The sequence below is a fragment of the Nannospalax galili genome, unplaced genomic scaffold (assembly GCF_000622305.1).
Source record: "Nannospalax galili isolate Female #2095 unplaced genomic scaffold, S.galili_v1.0 scaffold1201, whole genome shotgun sequence".
Classification (NCBI taxonomy): Eukaryota; Metazoa; Chordata; class Mammalia; order Rodentia; family Spalacidae; genus Nannospalax; species Nannospalax galili.
The window spans coordinates 140,633-156,427 of record NW_008344558.1 but is presented as its reverse complement, the minus strand read 5'-3'; the positions used below and the strand labels follow the sequence as shown (position 1 = coordinate 156,427).

General features: G+C 42.5%; 1 pseudogene; it reads left to right on the top strand.

The window, feature by feature from the left end:
- Positions 1-283: 283 nt before the first annotated feature.
- LOC103740160 lies at positions 284-941 on the top strand (annotated as a pseudogene).
- Positions 942-15,795: the final 14,854 nt, after the last annotated feature.

The window sequence follows — 15,795 nt, the reverse complement described above, 5'->3', positions numbered from 1 at the left end:
TTTAAGAGTGGCTGCTCTTCCAGAGGACCTAGGTTTGGTTCCCAGCATCCACATGGCAGCTAACTACTGTCTGTAACTCCAGTTCTAGGGTATCTGATGCCCCCTTCTGGGCACCACTGGAATTTCATACACATGGTGGACTTGCCTATACATAGGCTTTAAAAACATGCATATAAAATACACATAAAATGGGCTCCAAGGCAGGGCATGGGGCGGGTGCTCAGGGGCAGTGCGGCCCTGGGAGCTGGCTGCGGAGTTTGAGCCGGTGAGCGTGGGCGTCGCTATGGGCTGTGTCGCACTCACCAGGTACCTGTCCTACACCCACTGGTACTGCCGCTCTGCCCAGTGCTGCCACGAGGAGCAGCCGCTTATCGAGTCGACCCTGAAGCTGGACTTGGAGGAGAAGCTGTTTGAACAGCATCTAGCCTCTGAATTGATTCCTAAGGCTTCAGGAACGAGATGGATAAGCTGCACCCCGGGATCATTGACGCCACCGAGCCCTTTCTAGACTACTATGAGCAGGCGGACGGGATCTCCTACCGCAAGGCCATCTTCTTCTTCCTCAGTAATTCAGGCAGGGCCCTGGTAACTAAGATGGCCCTGGACTTCCGGAGGGTAGGAAGAAAGAGGGAAGAGAGCCATCTGAAGAACCTGGAGCCTGTGCTGTCTGTGGGCATCTTCAAAAAGCACAGTGGCCTATGGCACAGTGGGCTCAGACAGAAACCTCATCGACTACTTCATCCCCTTCCTGTCCCTGAAGTGCAGACACGTGAAGATGTATGCGGGCAGAGATGCGGGCCCCACGGGCTGCTGTGGATGAAGACACCATCACCAGGGTGAGAAAGGAAATGATCTTTTACTCCAGGGATGAGAAGACCTACTCGGACAAGGGACTGCAGTCCCGGCTGGATTTCCACCGAGCTCTTGGCCACGTAGGGTGAGAAAATTCAGGGAGACCTGCGCCCAGGCCTTGCCTTGTAGAAGCACTTTGAAGACCCCTTCAGGATTTTGCACATTTGCACTTTTACTCTTTACTCTTGGACTTTACTCTTGGGAATAGGTTCTCTAAGAGTTAATTTTTAAAGATACTAACCTGCCCACACAACATGCTTGCCACTGAAGAACTCTGAAAACCCTCACAGTTACCAACCATGAGTCAAGTGCCTGGAAACAGCTGAGTGCATGAGGCGGGGGTCCTTTGTGAACCCATGGCACCACACCTCAGATGCCAGCTGTGACAGGGCTCCAGTGCCCTACTGTGGCCCGTGTATCAGGCTTCACTGCTGGAAGCACCTTTTCTGCTTTTTCTTGCCCAGAGTTGGTTCACTGACCTCCGGTATTTTCAGACCAAGTTGGTGGCACCAGGAACAGAGTGTGTCTGAGGACAGCCTGTGGGCCTGGACTGCATGACAAGCTCTCTCAGCCTGGGCTGACCTGTCAGTTTGTGGTGGGGGCTCCAACTGAGGCCCCTGTAGCACACCAGGACACACAGGGCCTTTGGGTCTGTGCCTTGCCATGGCTGTTGCTCCCACCCTGGCTGTGGGATACCCGTACCTGTCCCCACTGTGTGGGGGCTCCAACTTGCCTTGAACAACGGTCACTTTCAGATTCCCCAGCTGCCTCACTAGTCATATCAGACTGAGGGTATAGGATCTTTGCAATGTCTCTGGTCCCCAGGCTTGCCTGTTACACTTGACTGAAAGGTGAAGCCCAGCTGCACAGAACCAATCCAATGTATATGAAGAGTGTGCTGACCTGGCCAAGCCCCACAGTCAGTTCATAGACTCTGGGGGAACGGCACACCAGAAATGCTGTTTTCACGGATAAATGTGTTTCTGTTTGTTTTTTAAAATCGTTTTTACTTCTGAAATTTAGGTAAAAAAGTGGTAAATGACACATTTTAAAACCTAGGAAGGACATAAAATGGAATAATTAGTTATTTTCAGGTTCTCTTAAACAAATAGTAGACATTTTTATTGTTCATGGGCATGGGAGCACACACCTGCAATCCCAGCTGGAGGAGCAGGAGGTCAAGGCCATCCTTTGCTATGAAATGAGTTTGAGATCAGTTTGAACTACAAGAGACATGCTCCCAAAAGGCAAAAAAACAAAAACAAAAACAAAAAACCCTTAACAAAATGCTAAATGCACTCCATCAGTGTAGTGGCTGTGATCTCAGCAGACTTCCAGACAGTGCCAGTTCTGGTCTCCCTCTGGCATAGGGGATGAGAACACAGGGGACTGCCTGAGAGCACCTGGATTCTGCCTCCACATAGTGGGAACTTCCCAAATTTTCTCTGAGTTCCTCTTTATAGGGGTCCAATCCTTAGAAGAAAGCCTGAGTGTACCTGACTGGAACCTGACTTGGACTTCTGTGGGTGCTCCTGAACAGCTGATCTGATGCCATTAGTTCCCTCCAAAATAAAATCTGAGAGGACCTGAAACCTGTTACAAACCAGCTTTACATAACAAATAAAGAAAGACCTTAGGCACCCCAATAATACAAACAGAAGCATACTTCAACTTAAGTCTCATATCAGAATCATAAAAAACAAAAGAAATCCGCATGCCAAAAATCACAACTAAGAATAATAAAATGGAAAGCCAAAACACTATATCCCCACCAAACTCCACCAATCCTGTAGAAGAGTTCTACAAGGAGAATCCCCTAGAGATAACCCAGGACACTGAATTTAAAAAAACAATCATAAACATGATCAAGGAATTCAGTGAATTTAAAGAACACATAAGCAAACAAATCAAAGAGCTAAAAGAAGATAGGGATAAACTTCTTAGTGAATTCACAAAAGACAGAAACATTGAAGAAAACTCAGGCAGAAATGAAGAAGGAAGTGCAAAACTCAATAAGCCAACTTGAAACAACCTCACTGCTAGAATGAATGAAATGGAAAACAGAATATCAATACTGAGGGATAAAGTTGAAGAATTGGACCACTCGAGCAAAGAGTATGGAAAATTAAAAAAAAAACAAACAAACAGGAATTGAATATACAAGAGATATGGGACACCATGAAAAGACCAAATCTATGAATCATATAGGCATAGGGGAAGGAGAAGAATTTCAGGTTAATGGTATTGGCTAGATCTTAAATCGGATTGCAGAAGAGAATTTCCTGAAATTAAGGAAAGGCATCCCCACACAAATACAGGATGTACATAGAACACCAAATAGGATCAGAAAAGAAACTCCACATAACATATCATAGTAAAAACACTAAATGTACAGAACAAAGAGAGAATACTGAAAGCAGCCAAAGAAAAACAAGTCACATACAAAGGAAAGCCCATCAGAATTACAGCTGACTTATCAATGCAAACTATGAAGGCCAGAAGAGCCTGGACCAAGGTATTTCCAGTTCTACATGACAATAGATGCCAGCCCAGAATACTTTACCCAGCAAAAATGTCTATTATAGTTGAGGGGGAAAGAAAAATCTTCTATGGCATGAATAGCCTGAAAGAATACATGTCCACAAAACCAGCCCTTCAAAGGATGCTTGAGGCAATACAGGGAGGAGAGAGAAAGGAACAATATACCAAAGGGGTTATGAAAGAAACTCAATGAAGGTATAGCTGTGGAAATACACAGCTATACCAAGAATGTGAACAGCAATCAAAATGATGGCAACCAATACACGTCTTTCAATAATAACCTTAAATATCAATGAACTGAACCTCCCACTCAAAAGACCAAGGCTAAGTGAATGGATAAGAAACAAAATCCATCTCTTTGCTGTCTACAAGAAACTGATCTCACCTTCAAGGACAGGCACTACCTTAAGGTAGAAGGATGGAAAAGAATATTCCAAGCAAAGGGCACTAAGATACAAGTAGGGGTTGCAATTCTAATATCTGACAAAATAGACTTTAAAGTAAAACTAATCAGAAGAAATGAGGAGGGTCACCTCATTCTGACCAAAGGAAAAATTAAACAAGAAGATATTACAATCCTTACCATATATGCACCAAACTCTGGTGCACCCAAATTCATAAAAACAACACTACAGGACTTTAAGACACAGATTAACCCCAACTTAGTAATAGTGGGGACTTCAATACCCCACAGTCTCCATTAGACAGTCAACTGGACAAAGAATAAACAGAGGGATGTCTGAATTAAATGATACCATACATCAAATGGATCTAACAGACATCTTTCAAATATTCCACCCAAGCACCAAAGAATACACTTTCTACTCAGCACCCCATGGAACGTTTTAAAAAACTGACCACATACTGGGGCACAAAACAAACCTCAACAAATACAAAAAAATTGATATAATTCCATGCATTCTATTGGACCACAATGCAATAAAGCTCAAAATCAACACTGGACAAAGCCCTAGTCACTACATGAACTCATGACAATTAAACAGCACACTCCTAAAGAATGAATGAGTCAAAGGAGAAATTAAGAAAGAAATAAAAGAATTCCTGGAGTTCAACAAAAAGGACAATATAACACAGCACAACCTCTGGGATCCTTAAAAAGCAGTCCTAAGATGGAAGTTCATAGTGCTAAGTACCTACATTAAAAAATTAGAGCCCAAATAAATGACCTAACACTGCAACTAAAGATGCTGGAAAGGTAAGAACAAATGAAACCCAAACCTAGCAGAAGAGAATAACAAAAATCAGAGCAGAAATTAATGAAATAGAAACAAACAGTACAAAGAATCAATGAATCCAAGAGTTGGTTCTTTGAAAAGCTAAACAAGATAGACATACCCTCAGCCCTGATAACCAAAAGAAAGAAAGAGCAAATCCAAATCAGCAAAATCAGAGATGAAAGGGGAAACATCACAACAGATACCCAAAAGATCCAGACCATTATAAGGGAGCATTTTCAAAACCTATACACTACTAAATTTGAAAATCTAAAAGAAATGGATGGATATCAAAAATCATGGGAACCACCAAAGTTAAACCAAGAAGAAATCAACAGTTTCAACAAACCCATAACATATAAGGAAATCAAGAGTAATACAAAGCCTCCCAACTAAAAAAGGCCCAGACCCAGATGGATTTATAGCAGAATTCTACCAGACATTTAAAGAAGACCTGCAACCAACACTACTTAAATTATTCAAAATTATAGAAACAGAGGGAGAACTCCCAAATTGCTTCTATGAAGCCAGCATCACTCTACTACTCAAAAACTATAGACCCATATCCTTAATGAGCAGAGATGCAAAAATTCTCAACAAAATACTTGCAAACTGCATACAGATGTACATAAAAAAGATAGTTCAGCATGATCAACTAGGCTTTATCCCAGAGATACAGGGATGGTTCAATATATGCAAGTCAATAAAAGTCACTAATCGTATAAATGGACTCAAAGGCAAAAAGCACATTTCATCTCAATAGATGCAGAAAAAGCTTTTGACAAAATTCAGTATGCATTTATGTTCAAAGTCCTATAGGGAATTGGACTGTAGGGCACATATCTCAACATAATTAAAGCTATATACAACAAACCCATAGCCAACATCCTTCTAAATGGAGAGAAACTGGAAGCATTTCCATTAAAATCAGGAACCAGACAAAGGTGTCTACTACCTCCACTCCTTTTCAACATAGTGCTTGAAACTCTTGTTAGCGCAGTAAGACAGGAGAAGGAAATTAAAGGAGTACTAATTGGAAAAGAAGAGGTCAAACTATCACTTTTTGCAAATGATATGATACTATACCTAAGAGATCCCAAAAGTTCCACCAGGAAACTCCTAGAACTGATCAACACTTTCAGTATAATGGCAGGTTATAAAATCAATCAACAAAAATCAGTAACCTTTCTATATACCAATAACAAGCAATTGGAGAAATAATACAGGCAAATGCTCCCATTCACAATTGCTGCAAAAAAAATCTTGAAATAAATCTGACTAAAGACACCAAATATCTTTACAATGAAAATTTTAAATCATTAAAGAAAGAGATTGAGGAAGACACCCGGAGATGGAAGGACCTCCCATGCTCATGGATTGGCAGAATTAATATTTTGAAAGTGACTATTTTACCGAAAGCAATGTATAGATTCAGTGTAATCTCAATCAAAATTCCGATGCTATAATTCACAGAATTAGAAAAAACTTCCTTAAATTCATATGGAAGCACAAAAAAACCCAGATAGCCAAAGTAACCCTGAGCACAAAGAGCAACATTGGGGGGATTACTATACTAGATCTCAAAGTATGCTACAGAGCTATAGTCATAAACACTGCATGGTACTGGCACAAAAATAGACACAGATCAGTGGAACATCATTGAAGACCCAAACCTGAGTAAACGCAATTTCAGCCACCTGATATCTGACAAAGGTGCCAAGAACACACAATGGAGGAAAAACTGCATCTTCAACAAATGGTGCTGGCAAAACTGGATCTCCACCTGTAGAAGAATGAAACTAGATCCTTACCTTTTGCCTTGCACAAAACTCCAAATGGATCAAAGACCTCAATGTAAAACTGAAAACCCTGAAACTAGAAGAAAATATTGGCAGTAATATACAAGGTATAGGTGTAGGAAATGATTTTCTAAGTCAGACAGAAGTTGCTCAGTAATTAAGGTCAGCAATCAACAAGTGGGACCTCATTAAACTAAAAAGCTTCTGTAGAGCAAAAGAAACAGTGAAAAAAGTGAAGAAAAACTCCATAGGATGGGAAAAAATCTTCACCAGTGACATCTGACAGAGATTTAACAGCCAGAATACATAAAGAACTCAAAAAAAAACCCCAACAACAAAGCAAGAAACCAAATGACTCAATGAAAAGATGGGCTAAAGATCTAAGCAGAGAGTTTTCAAAGGAAGAGTAAAGATGGCTAAGAAACATCTCAAAAAGTGTTCAACATCATTAGTAGTCAGGGAAATGCAAATTAAAACCACCCTAAGTTATCACTTAACCCCAATCAGACTGGCTAGGATCAAGAAAACAAATGATACCAAATGCTGGTGAGGATGTGGAGAAAGGGGAATGTTCATTCACTGCTGGTGGGATTGCAAACTTGTGCAACTTCTATGGAAAACAGTGTGGAGAACTCTTAAAAAACTAAAAATGAACCCACCGTATGACCTGGTTATACCACTCCTTGGCATATACTCAAAGGACTCATCCTATTGTAGAGACACTTGTACCCCATGTTTGTTGCTGCCCTTTTCACAATAGCCAAGAGATAGAAGCAACCTAAGTGCCCCTCAACTGATGAGTGGTTAACAGAAATGTGGTATATTTACACGATGGAGTTCTGTTCAGCAGTAAAGAATGATGAAATAATCAAATTTGCAGATAAATGGATGGATCTAGAAACTGTTATACTAAGTGAAGTAACACAGACTCAGAAAAATAAAAGACATATGTTCTCCCTCATTTATGGATCCTAGCACCAAATCCTTTTAAATTCCATGTCCTTTTAATAAGATGTTGCTGTACAGAAGTCCTTTCTGCGTGAAATAACTACCATCATCACGACTTCAGCTGAGCCTGATGGCTAAACATCATCACAATTAGGTTTGTTGATGGTTGTGCTCCTTCATTAAAGGAGGGGCAAGCAGGGTCATCCAGCCACTCTTCCCAGCCAACTGTATGCAATTTGGCCATAATCACCATGGTCTCCTGGATTTGGGGAGGGCTGAAGTATCAATCTGGGGAAGGCTAGGAAGAGAAGGCATGACCCATTTTGGGTAAAGGCTTTCCAGTGTGCATACCCTCAGGTCATTCATACACCTCAGCAACCCCTCAGTTATCTATCTCAGTAAGTAAGCTCAATAAATATTCATTGGTTCCCCAGTAAAACTTTAATGGAACATTGGTGTGACACTAGAACCTTGAAAGGGAATAAACATTGCTTATCATCCCCAGGAAAAAAGTTTCACAACCAATGGAAAATTTATTTGTTAATGCTATTATGTCCCATAATTATTAAAAAAAGAAAATGAGAATGTAAAAGATATTAAAAGGATATGGGAATGGAGATATTTTCCAAAATAGCAAAACTGAGAACGCCTAAGCAAGTGATGAAGGTCTGTGTAGGTTTGTTATGATATAAAGGGATGAGACAAAAAATATACACATGATCTTAAAATTTCTAAGGTCATAGTTTAGTCAACTAGTTTAAGGAGCAAAATATATATCTAGTCAAGTTTTATTTGAGAACATTTGGTTTTGTTATCCAAGCTTTGTCTGCATAGACCATGGTAATTAAAAGTACCAGACTCATGGAACTAACTTTATTGGATGTCTAACAGTCATACTTTGAAGCCTATACTAATCTGGTCAGAGGGACTTAAAGGACAGTTTTTGCCCATTGCCCTCCAAGGTCGACTAAGTTCCAGGGTATGGAACACCTCTCAAAATGTCCTGTAACTGTGGTGAGTCACCTGTTCTCTTGTTCAGGGAGGCCATGGAAACCCCATGAAATGCACTTGAACCAGTGTCCAGTCTACAAAGAGGAGGGTCAACTCAGAGTAAACATTTCCTCCATGCTTCCAAGTGAAGCCAGCCATGGTTGAGCAGGATCTTTGACTTATCTTCACATAGATGGAACTGGTGAAAGAAGGGAGCCAAGGGCACCTCCCAGGCCCATGAGACCCCTGAGGAACAGATCCTCAAACAACCTTAAGTGTAAAAATAAATTGATTTATTTAGGCCAACTGTATGGTCTTAAACACCCAAAAGAAAATATAACCAAAGTGTAAAATGATCAGTATATTTCTTTAAGAGTTAAAGGGATTACACTTCACAGACATTAGGCTTAAGTCAATATAAAAAGTTATTTAGACAATTATTTCTCATTGATGATTTTTGTTTCTAATCAGAAAGTAATGCTCAGATGTAAGACTTCAAATGTTGGTCTGTGATACTGTAGTGCCCATCTGTAGCTAAGAGAGACAACCCACTATTGTTCTAAAATGATGGCTAAATTTTTTTTCTCCCCCTATCTAGACACCTTTGAGAGGGAACTGACACTGATTCTAACCACTACAACAGCTATCAAAATGCCTGAAAGCAAATCCTAAATCTATCGCTCTAGAGTTCAGCCTTGGAAGACAAAAGAAAAATGAGGAGGAACCCAATAGAGGCTTTTGGAAGCCCTCGTCAAGAAATTCCATGGACTCTCATATGAATATTTGAAAATCTTCCTGTTCTGACTTTTTTTCTAGTTCCCTGTCTAGAACTTGTAATGCTAATTACTCTTGCCTTTACTTTTCCTTCACATCTCCTATTCACCAGTCAAGGACTTTCTTTCCCCCCTCCAGATAAGAGTTATGGAATTTGGGAGTCTTTTAGATAGTCCCACTGAAGGGGTACCCCAATTGCCTCATCCTACAACTCTGTTCAGCATGGAAGAAACCAGAGCCATCTGAGTCCTGATCTCCCATCTGCAATTTGGGTAACCTCTTCAGAGGATGGTGTGATAAGAACAGGAGGTAGGAAATGACTAGGCAGTTAGGGTAAAAAGACCCCAAAGAAACGTAGCCGGTTTCTTGGCTGAAAGACACAATTTCCTTGGGTCTCTTAGCAACATACTCCATTTCAAAGGCCAAAAATGTTGAGAGTATTTGGGAGCTTTTATCTAATCCCTAAAAGCTTTTAGGGTTACCTCTTCAGAGGGAGGAATGTTAAAATAGCAAAAAGCCCCATAAAAAAATAAAAGAAGAAAAAAAGAGTACATGAAATTATCAGACAAAAGTGATGGAGAGATATGGGAGGAGTTGGAGGGGAGGCAGTGCATGTGGATATGATCAAAATGCCTTATATGCATGTATGAAATTCTCAATAAATTTTAAAAAAGTGTTAAATGCAAAGTGGTACTATGTGGTCACAACTGGAGACCCCACAAAGTGGGATGTCATCTTGGGGGACTCCCAGTGCTGGACTTGGATGCCCTGATTGTTGGGAAATGAGCCTTGAAGTCTAGCCATTGTGAATCCTTCTGCCCCAGAATTGCAATGCAGCTGCAGGCTACAGTGTATATATATATATATAATACATTTTTATAACGTGGAAATGCCTTACAGAATATCACACTCAGTCCTTTAAAAACACCAAGGAAACTAGATACAGTGGTACATGCCTTTTTCTCTAGTCTTTGGGAGGCCTCAGTAGGAGGATTGCCTCAAGTTGGAGGCCAGCCTGGGCCACAGTGAATACCAAGGCCATAAGTGGCACTTGTCTGAAATCCTAGAACTCAGGAGGATGAGGCAGGAGGAGCATGAGTTTGAGGTCATCTTGAGCTACACAGCAAGACCCTATATCTCGAAACAGCAGACAACTGCCAAAGTGAAGCTTGAGTTTGATGACACATTCTCAGATTAGAGCCACGTTCCCTTTCTTTTATAACCTGTCAGGTGTCTGGTCAAGAAGAGACAAGCTTCTGTTTATGATGATGCAACACATGGACACGTGTTGGCTACCTTTGGACTGCTGTTACTGGTTTGTAACTTGGAAAGGCCTGGAATGGCCTGTCCCAGCCTCCCCCACTTGTGTCAGGAGCTTGAATTGACCTACTGGATGCAAAATAATAAAGCTAGCACAGTGCATTGTGAGGTGCCAAAATAAATAAATAAATAAAATACACATAAAATAAAAATTAAAAAAATTAAATTTATTATTATTATTGTTATTGTGTATGGGCACATGTGTACCATAGCATGTGTGTGGACAGAGGACAACTTTGTGGAGCTGGTTTTCTCTTTCCACTTTTAAGTGGGTTCCAAGGACTGAACTCAGGTCCTCATGCTTGCCCGGAAGCAGTTTACCTGCTGAGCCATCGCACTAGCCCTCTTTGCCCATTTTAAATCAAGTTTTTGTTATTTCTTTTAATTGAAGAAATTCTTTGCACAGAATTCAATCCAAACTTAATATGATTCAGAAAAGACTTTATTACCCCAAGTATTCTGAACCAAATCCATACTTACTGCTCATCGAGTCTTATTTAATCTTCACAGCAATCTATGAAGTCACTACTAACTCCTTCACTTAAGGAATGAGGCCACAGAAGCCATTGTCTTTGGCCAAGGACAGATTGTAACTAGCAACACATTATGGCTGGTGGTTCGGAGTGCAGAGCTGAGCTCTGATATGCCACCTGTCTGCTCTTGGCCTCTGCCTGGATCTAGGTGTGCTCACGTTGTCTGCATAACAGAGTCCACATCATCTTCCACCGCTAGATTGTTTTCCCCTCTCTTGCTACTAGACACACGGATGTGAGCCCTATCTACGTACCTTACTTAGATCAGATTCTGGAGTCACGTAGCCCACAAATGCTCGCTGAGTACTTAACCAGGTTCTAGACGTTAAATGGGATTCTGTGGATCTAAGACAACCAAGACTTGGTTCTTCTCTAGTTTCCCAGATGTAGTGAAGGCAGAAGATACCAAGGCCAAGCTCACTGTTACTTTATTTTTGGCTTTCTGAGACATTGTCTTGCTAGGTAGCTCAGCTTGACCTGGTACTCATTATGCAGCCCGGGCTCGTGTCAAAATCACAACAGTCCTGTTGCCTGAGGATCCTGGGTGCTGGATTTCAGGTGTAAGCCACGATTTCTAGCTCTTTGTTAACTTTTATGTATCTACTTGCCTGGATTGTGGCACTCAGATTTTAATCAAGTATTATTCTGAGATTCTGGGAGTGCAAATGTGTTTGAGAGTGACATTAACATTTGGATCAGAGAACTGTGTAAAGCAGATTGCCCTCCCTAAGGGACATGGACCCGGGCCCCATCTGCTCAGCTGAAGGCCTGGAGAGAACGAAAAGCTTCTCTTGAGCAAGAGGGCGCTTCCTGCCTGGCTGCCTAGAGCTGGGACGTTGGGTCTTCATACCTTTGGGAAGAAGCAACTGCTGTTTCTGATCTCCAGTCCACCAGCATTGAGAACCAAATAACACCATCTTGGGCCTCTTGGTTGTTCGCTGCAGACCTAGAGGTTCTCAGTCTTTGTAATCACACTAGTAAGCCCTTGTAATAAATTTGTGTCTGTCTATATGTGCACAAAAGCTCTTTCTGATGGATCCTCTGCCCAGCCTCTCCTTTTTGTGTCCCCAGCCTCTGGTTAATATAATTGTCCCTGTACTTGGCTGTCATCTTCCATGAGCAGGGGAAGTAAGTGAAGGCAGGGACCACATCTCATTTACTCTCCCACCCACCAACCCAGGATGTGTGTGCTGCCGTGGTTTAGATAGAAACAGCAAAACAAATCCACTGTTGGCACCAGCAGCAGTCCTGGGGAGAAAACGTGACTTCCTGAGGCCTCTGGCCTGTGTTGCACAAGTCATTCTTTCCACACCAGCATCTGGTAAAGCAAGGATAGACCCCAGCTCTACATGCCCTTCCCTGATTAGGAAAACATCATTTGGAGTTGAGATGGTAAACGAGGTACACTGACTGTTCCTTGAATAAAGACTAAAGATTGCTTGAACTTAAGTGATAAGTATTTCACTTTTTCAACACGGTTGGCATTATGTTCCAAAGCTGAATGCATTAGATTTCTTTTTTTTTTTTTACAATGCAGCCTCGGTGTTGGGCTAATATTCAAATTTGCTTGCATTAATGGGAAGCGTCTGGAGGCTTTAATCACAGCTTGTGATTCAGGCTGATTGACAGTGTTTCCCTTTTTTTAAGGACCCCATTTTTCATGTGGAATGAATGAGTTCTTTTTCATTTTGTCTGTATAATAGGAAACATTCTCATTGTGGAAGGAAACCTCTACGAGCAGCCCATTAAATAATAAAGTGCTGTTGCTATGCCTGAGTGGCATTATCATCCGGGGCAGCAGTGTTCATAGGCATATAATACCAGGGTACATTTTCTAGATTGCAGGGCCGGGAGGCAATGTGTTCAGCATCTGAGGAGTCTGGCTCTTGGTATCACTGGCCTCTTCTAAAGGCACCCTGGTTTGTATGTTAGTTGACAACTTTGGAAACTTTATCAGCTTTAAGTGAAAACAGACATGGAAGGAAGGGGATCTGGGCAGAGTGCTGAGTCTAGCCTTGGAGATAAAGTCAGGTAGCAGCAGCAGAGTTGCTTTGGAGCACTCTCCCAAGTCGGCCAGGCTTTACCCTGTGTTATTTAACCCCTTTCTTTCTTTTTTCTTCTGTCTTGCAGTAGACAGTGGTCTAGAGTTTTCTGTTCCCAGTTCTCATAATGGAACATGGTCATTTATACCAGCACTGACCTTTTTCTCCCCCAGTACACTGCCCTTCCCTGGACAGCTCTGAGTAGCCAAGCATGGCCATGCAATCACCCAGAGCTTCTGCTACAGCTGGTGGGTAGATTGAGAGGACAAATAGCTGGCGGATGACCCAGGACGCTGAGAACAAACTGAGATTCACACCACAAATAATGAGCTCAGACTCCTGCTGAACCAGGCCTCACATTCTCAGAGGAACTCTTATGATTAGAGGCTGTGGAGGACAGAATGCATGGGCACGTGGAGCTGTGGTCAATCAAGTCTGGGATGCTTGCCTCCTCATTCTTAGAGCTCAGATTGTTGAGTTAGTTTTGGAGGGTGTCACCCCCATACTTGGTTCCACATCTTCTCCTTAGACTCTCTCCTCACTAGGAAATATCCACCACAGACCAGAAGCCTCCAGCCTCAACAATGAGGCTACTGGTCCTCAAACATCATTTCTATACATTTCACAGATGTAGAATTGAGGCCTAGAAAAAGGTGGAGCAATTTTCTGAAGTTACAGAGAGGAAGATGGGGAACTGGTACTGGCATTCATATATTTCTGGCTCAGAGGCCTATATTCTATAATGCCACATTGTTTCTTCCATGTAGAGACACATTTCCAGACCAGATAGCTATCAAGGAGAAAACAGGGACAGTGACCAAGAAAATGGACTCACAATGAGAAAATCTATTGAGATACATGGTGGACCAGACATCTGCTGGAATTCCTGACTGCAAGGCCTCATATTGATTTACTTGGAGCCCCATCCTCTGCTTTGCAGAAGCTCACAGCCCTTCACTGGATGTTGTAACTCCTCAGGGCACTGATGTACCCATCGTTCCCTGTCACTTATGTTCTTAGGGCTGATGGCACTTTCTCCATGTGGCATAGCATCCATCTTGACATGGAGACATACTAATTTTGTTAGCTAATGCCCTCACCCTAAGTAAAACCTGTTCACACAAAGGTTTCATTTGTGTGAATGTAGCAGGTTTCTAAACAGATTTCCTGGGGATATGGGCTATCCATCCAATCTCACAGGTGTCTACGTTATACCATACCTTGTGTCATCCCATCCAGTGACATCCGCATTCACTTTGTACCCCACAGTCTGCTCACCTCTTATCATCCCCAAGACTCCCCTCTCCCTTTCCTATTCTCTTGAGTTCTAAGGGATCTTAGCAAATTTTTATGCTGCTGTCTTGAAGTGCCATGGACTGGGTAGTTATGAAGAGCAGAATGTTCTGGAGGCTAGATCTTTCAAGATTTGAGACTGAGGGATCAGCACTTGGTGTGGGTCTTCATGTTGTGTCATCTGAACAAAGGGCAACAAAGGGCAGGAGGACTGGCTTGTTCTTTTGTAATAGCACTGATGCTGCCCACAAGGTGGAGCCCTCAGGGTCCAGTCACCTCTTAAAGGCCCCACTTCTTAAAACTGTCACAATGCCCATTCTGTTTCAACATGAGTTTTGGAGGAGACAAACATTCAAACCATGGAGCAGGGTAAAATCCAGTCCTCCCATTTTTGCTCCTGCTAATGAGCTGCTAGAAACAGATCCCCTTGCTAGTGTGGTCGCTCTCCTGGCCTCTGGGTGGAGGAGGGCTTCTGTTCTCAACAGCTCCCCGTCTCTCCTGCTGCTTGCTCTGTTTCCCTCCTTTCAACCCTGTCCAACCACCTGTAGCTGTTGCCACAATCTGCAGCTGCTCACATTAGTCTCTGCTGTTAGGAGTCATTTTCCTCTGACAGTAGCAGTGCCACCACCCTGCCCTGGGGCCTGAAAAAAGTGGCCATCCTGAGCTATGAGGGAAGGCTCATATGTAGAAAAAGCAGTCAAGGGCAGGCTGCAGGCCACGCAAGGGTAGCAAAGAGCACTGCGGCACTTTCGACAAAGGCTTCTGCTAGCCCGAGAGGCCACTGGAGGGACAAGGGCAGGACTTGTCTTTATCTTTTGGATGCACGTGGAGGGTAGGCTTAGTCATAAACATTTTCATAAACCCTAAGCATAGCATCCTGTTCATAGAGGCCAGTGGTAAGACTGTGCTCTCTGAGCAAGCTCAGGAACAGGCTTTGTTTGCCCTGACAGGGACTTACAGCATTAGAAGTGAGTCTCAGTGGCAGAATTGCTGGAATCTCACTCTGCAGACATTCCCACTCAGGCCAACTCTGGGTTCAGAAAAGGCCTCCCTTTTCCCTGGTGTGTGTTGTGTGTGTGTATGTATGTGTGTGTGTGTGTGTGTGTGTGTGTGTGTGTGTGTGTGTATTGGTTGGTTGGTTGGTTGAATCCAGGGACCTGGACCAAGCCCCAGAGAGAGGAGTTTCCCTGCTTTATTCAGCTTGGATCAGCCTAGCAACTAGGTAGGGCTTGAGGAGTTCCAAATAGAGAACTTCATGGCCATGAGGTGGCACCATTGTTCCAGCCAAAGTCCACAGAGGCTGTTAAGAAGACTGCATTGCTTGGAACTTGGACTTGAACCCAAACTCCTTCCACCTGTCTGTAAGGCTCTTATCTCTGGGCCTCGATAAGTTCTCAGCTCAAAGCAAGGGGATTAACACCACCCTACAGCTAATTTGAATGAAAAAATCTGTTTCAGAAGGCATAAT